This window comes from Antennarius striatus, chromosome 2 (assembly GCF_040054535.1).
Source record: "Antennarius striatus isolate MH-2024 chromosome 2, ASM4005453v1, whole genome shotgun sequence".
NCBI classification, from domain to species: Eukaryota; Metazoa; Chordata; class Actinopteri; order Lophiiformes; family Antennariidae; genus Antennarius; species Antennarius striatus.
Genome location: NC_090777.1, coordinates 4,796,152 through 4,801,522, shown reverse-complemented (window position 1 = coordinate 4,801,522; position 5,371 = coordinate 4,796,152). Strand labels below are relative to the sequence as shown.

At 41.8% G+C, this 5,371-nt stretch overlaps 1 non-coding gene across 1 annotated transcript; it reads left to right on the top strand.

The window, feature by feature from the left end:
- The first annotated feature begins 793 nt into the window (after positions 1-793).
- Positions 794-866, top strand: trnar-ccu (transfer RNA arginine (anticodon CCU)). Its single transcript has one exon. It is a non-coding gene; the product is annotated as a tRNA-Arg (tRNA).
- Positions 867-5,371: the final 4,505 nt, after the last annotated feature.

Genomic DNA, 5,371 nt, shown 5'->3' with positions numbered 1-5,371 from the left:
CACACCCATATCCAGGTGTACAATCAAATATGACTCAGGAAAGGTCAATTTACTTTAACAATCAATTTAATTTGTTACTTAACAAATTTGTTACTCCCACCTCAGTGGATTAAAGCTGGGCTTGGCCTCTACAAGCCCTAGGAGAAAATTCACCCAGCAGAGGTAGAGATGTTACATTACACTAATACAGGATTTTATTAGTCATGTGTTGTCTTTATTTCCTGCTATTGTTTCTGGTCAGTCTGAGGGATGAGAACTTTAGTAGATAGAGTAGTAATGACATTTAAATGGCTTCAAATGGAGATTGTAGTTTGAACTTTCACAAATAATGACCAACGAACAATTCAGTTTATGAACAGCATCTCACAGCCAATTCTTTTCTACGTTGATAGCTTCCTTTATCGCATACACAAATATAGTAATCACTCACATATTTGCGCTTCACGATGCCCGACTTCACTACATCGTGGATTTCACGTGATACTGTACGTGCATGCTATTGGCTGACAGCATCTAGAGGTGCGCAGTGTTCCCAGACTCACAGAACTTCTGTGTATTGAAGAAACATTTGTTATTGTACACTCTTCATTGGGGGAGTGCATATCTATCTGAAGCCACGTATGTAGAACAGATTGATTGTGTTCCTCTCTTTTTCCTGTCCACTTTTCCATCACTGCCACAACAACATCTGGGACCTATGGTATGTCATTCATCATGACACAATGGACTTCACTGGTGCTTTGTGGTGCAACTCAAACCACATGAACACAACAGTCATCTCCCCCATTCAGAAGCCCCAGTGGCCTAATGGATAAGGCACTGGCCTCCTAAGCCAGGGATTGTGGGTTCGAGTCCCATCTGGGGTGACTGACAGCAGAGTGGCGCAGCGGAAGCGTGCTGGGCCCATAACCCAGAGGTCGATGGATCGAAACCATCCTCTGCTATCCACCTTTTAGAGGTGCTGTGAACATGAATCCAGCTACACTGTCCTCTTTTTGTGAACACCTGAAAAAGACAAATTCATCCTTATTTTCATCAATTTACTTCCCTTTCATCCAAATCTCTTGTGACTCATCCTCAAATCGTCCATTACTCATCCTGGATTATCATGATCAGGAAGCTGGTCATCAACACACTGTTACCTCTGGTGAGTCAGCACCTATCATAAAGAGTGGATACATTTCATGTGACCAAGTCCACAGTGAGCTCACAGACAATATAGTCCAACACATTTTTATGGGTCACATATTGCTGCTTTGTGCTCCTCTAGTGGGATGGAGAGACTGTGGCATCATCAACTACAAATCATCCGGACACATTTCAAAAGGGGTGGTAGATTTATTCTTAGCACCCCCCAAAGGTGGATAGCAGAGAATGGTTTCGATTCATCGACCTCTGGGTTATGGGCCAGCACATGTCTGCTGCACCACTCTTCTGTTGGTCACCCCAGACGGAACTCCAACCCACAATCCCTGGCTTTGGAGGCCTGTGCCTTATCCATTAGGCCACTGAGACTTCTGAGTGGGCAAAATGACTATTGTGTCCATGTGGTTTGACACTCTTGACACTCTTACATATTATTTGCTTATTTCGTGTTCTGCTGTTATTTCATTGAGTTGTTGTTTTTGGTATCTTATTTTACTCTGTTCAGGGGATATATTTATATTTTTGAATGTTCCCATTTCTTTTTTCTGTAACTTTTTAGAACAATGTGAAAACAGAATTTCCCTCTGGATTAATAGAATTCTGTCTTGTCTCGTCTCGTCATATCTCTTCTGGGTCTTTGTTTGGCCCTTGGTGTTTGGCAAAGAGTTTTTGACCACAGTAAGAATTCTGCTTCTGGTACAGCAAATATCAGCCAGTATAGACAGAAGGAACATTTTTCACGAGATTAAACCATGTTATGAACGGCTCTTTCTCTGGTACATTTTGCCTTTGAAATTCTACAGCTCTTGAAATGACATGTCTTCATATTTGTCTTTATATTCCAATGCTAAGCCCTCCAGACACAAGAGTTTGTTTTTATCCTCTGTGACATGTACCTCTGCCTCCTGCTCCCTACACTTTTCCTCATTGATCATCACACAAAGTTTCCTTTAAGGACCCGTGTTATTGCAAAATGAACCTGTCTGCGGTTATCCAGCAGAACTACCCGTCTATGTCCACTACTACCAATCCATGTTCTTTACTGATGCCATGCACATGAGAAACAAAATCATCATTGTCTTTTAGTTACTTCACACACGCACGCACGCACGCACGCACACACACACACACACACACACACACAGTTCAGTATATAGACACATCTTCTGTCCTGTAAATAAACGCCATAAAACTATTAGAATGCCATTACAAATAGATTTTTTTGGAGTTGCTGAATCAGCAGGAAAACACAAAGGAATAACAGAGTTATTAACTGTCTAGTCAATTAAAAGAGACTATTGTCCTGTTTGGTGCATACACCCCTACCTGTGAAGACAGTAATTAAACCAGCTTCAACAGCTCACCTTCTTCATTCTGCTCTCTCAATGCTCGCAGAATGTGGGTGTGAGATAGGAAGTGTCACAGTAAGCAGTTCCATTTAAACTGCTGCTTGGTTAACCATGATTAATACTGACTGAATAGTTATCTGTGGTTCAGCTGCAGAACCTGCTGTTGTGAACATGTGCGCTATCTTCATTAATCAAAGTGGGAGCTGCTGTCTAGTTAGCATTCATCATGGGCCGTATTATTAAATGTGGATTTATTCAGTGTGTGTGAAGCACACACACACACACACACACACACACACACACACACACACACACACACACACACACACACACACACACACACACACACACACACACACACAGAAGTCAGGCTGGAGAAATCAATGAGTGGAAAGAAAGGCTGTTCTCAGCAGTCCAGACAAGGAGATGTGAACACTTCCACCGACATGGACTAACAAGGGGAGAGATGTTGGACGGAGCACAGATGATAAAGACCAGACAAAGAAACAGGAAAAAATGTAAAACAAGTACACACCTACTATTTTGCCTAGAACCACCTGAAGATTAGCGGTCCGTCTACAGCAGGAATCAGGAAAATCAAGCTGGTTTTCTCCTATCGGCAATTTTCCTGTGATGTAGTGGATTATTATCATTTATAAATACATTGCTCACCATTCTTGCAGTGCACTGGTGTCTCACCCGGAATGTAACCTGCCTCTCACCCTAAGTCTGCTGGGATAGCCTCCAGCAAATCCCGTGGAAGAAGCGGGTAGTGAAGTGAATGCATGAATGAATGAATGAACGAACGAATGAATGAATGATCACCATCCTCGATAGGGTGTCATATCAGTGTTTATGATGTATGTTTTGCACAGAAAACCTGTTTTTATTTATTGGTGTCATAAAAAATTATTGTCTACAATTTAGGACATAACAATTTTTTTTCCATCAAACTTCACAAAGCCGCAAGTGATTTACGCAACATGAAGAAAGGTTTTTTAAAAATCATGTAAATTAAAAGTTGGAACGGTGTCCCAATGGATAGTTACTGTGGCTTCACTGCAAGGATGTTGTGGGTTTGATTCCCTTCCATGTGGAGTTTGTATGCTCTTTCCACGTCTGTCTGAGCTCTCCGGCTTTTTCTCACCTCCAACAACATACACCTTGGGTGAACCGGTTACATAAGCGTGAGTGGTTGTTTGTCTTTCATGTGGACACATGATGAGCTGGCATCCCATCTGTACCCCACATTTAGCCAGCCGAATCGTGACCCACAAACCAATTGTTATCATGGATAAAATTTATTAAATGGTTAAACGAGTTTGGTGGGCCAGATCACAAGGCGTTACAGTACCTTTACGGGTGCATGTCCCATGGGTCATAGTTCAAATACCCCACAGAGGCTGGGGAGGGTTGCCTTCCTCAGAAATACTGAATACACGCACTCTTCATTCTCGTCCTGGATCGGACTCCCTCTGTACTGCCCACAGCATCGAATGACTCCATTCAGGTTATTGGTCTATATAAACAAGATGCAGAGACTAGGGAGAACTTTACGGTGTTTCTTTATGACACGTAGGCTCTTTATGTGCATTACATGGATTGGAAGATGTGCTGCATAAAAGTGACAGATGGCTTACATTTGAAGTGATGTAATACTCTACAAATAATCCTGTTTAAATCTGATGAATAGCTGAATCCATCCAGCGGCTTTATTGGTGCAGCAAAGTGGTGTGATAATATTAAGAGTAATAATATTGAGATGCAACAGAGGTGAAACAGAAAGAAAAAAAAAGTCACTCTCACAAGATGATGGGTTGTTTTCCATGTTTTACCAGCCTTCATCTGGATGAGTTGGAGCTTGAGGTACTTCAGCATGTTGAACACTAGAGGACGCACTCCACTCTCCACTGGCTTTCTCCCTTTCCATGACTCCCAGCGTGATGTAAGAGTCGCCCCCCTGAAAGTTGCCAACAGTTTCTCCCTGTTCTTTGTAATTAAAAGGCTATTACTCAGAGAAAGAATGGAATGGAGGCTAGAAGTACTTGTCACTGCTATGCAGGTGTCTTACCTTTACATTGATCGTGGTGACACATAACAGCTCCTCCTCAACAGAATGGTAAATTGAGAGAAGGGGAGAAAATGAGCTGAGCTGGTTTTGCCCTGAGGAAACACAGCCTCACAAACCCAAAGAATAAATGCCTCAAATTAAAAATATCAGTGCCTGCTGACTGATTCCGATGCAGAACTATGAGAATTTATTGTTTTTCAGTTTTTACAGGTAGGATGTAATATAATGGAGTGCCGGTTTTGAAAATTGTTGCCCCCAGGCAAAGGTGGCAACTAATGATGAAATATCTGGGGATGGATTTCAGGACTTTAAAGTGAGAGAGAAAATCATGTAAAGAAGTTGTCCCATCCTTCATCCACATCGTCATGAATGAATTAACCAGCTCCTCACTGAGTTTGTAAGTCAATCAACATTTAACCATTTAAAATAAAATCGGTTCAGTCTGAAATGAGAGACTCCACTCTGATTGGCTGGATTCTTTGCATCTTTCGTCTTAAGTTGCGCGTTTGACCAACAAAAGTAAGCGGAACAAGCCTTGAATCTGTGTCAGGCATGTACTTTAAATTGTTTAATAGGTCCCTTTAGTTTGAAGGAAAAACCATTTGGACCGGTTTTCCCATGATCCAACGCTCCATAAGACATTAGTTCATCAGCCCCTGAGGGTTCCTGGTGCGGCGTGTAGGGGATTGTGATTTATGGTATTTATTCCACCAAAGCTGTCATATTCTTTTAAAGTTAACAAAAGGGGAAACAAATCTGATCTGCCTCGTGATCTGGCTCTGCTCTAAAATATAAAAAAGAGAAA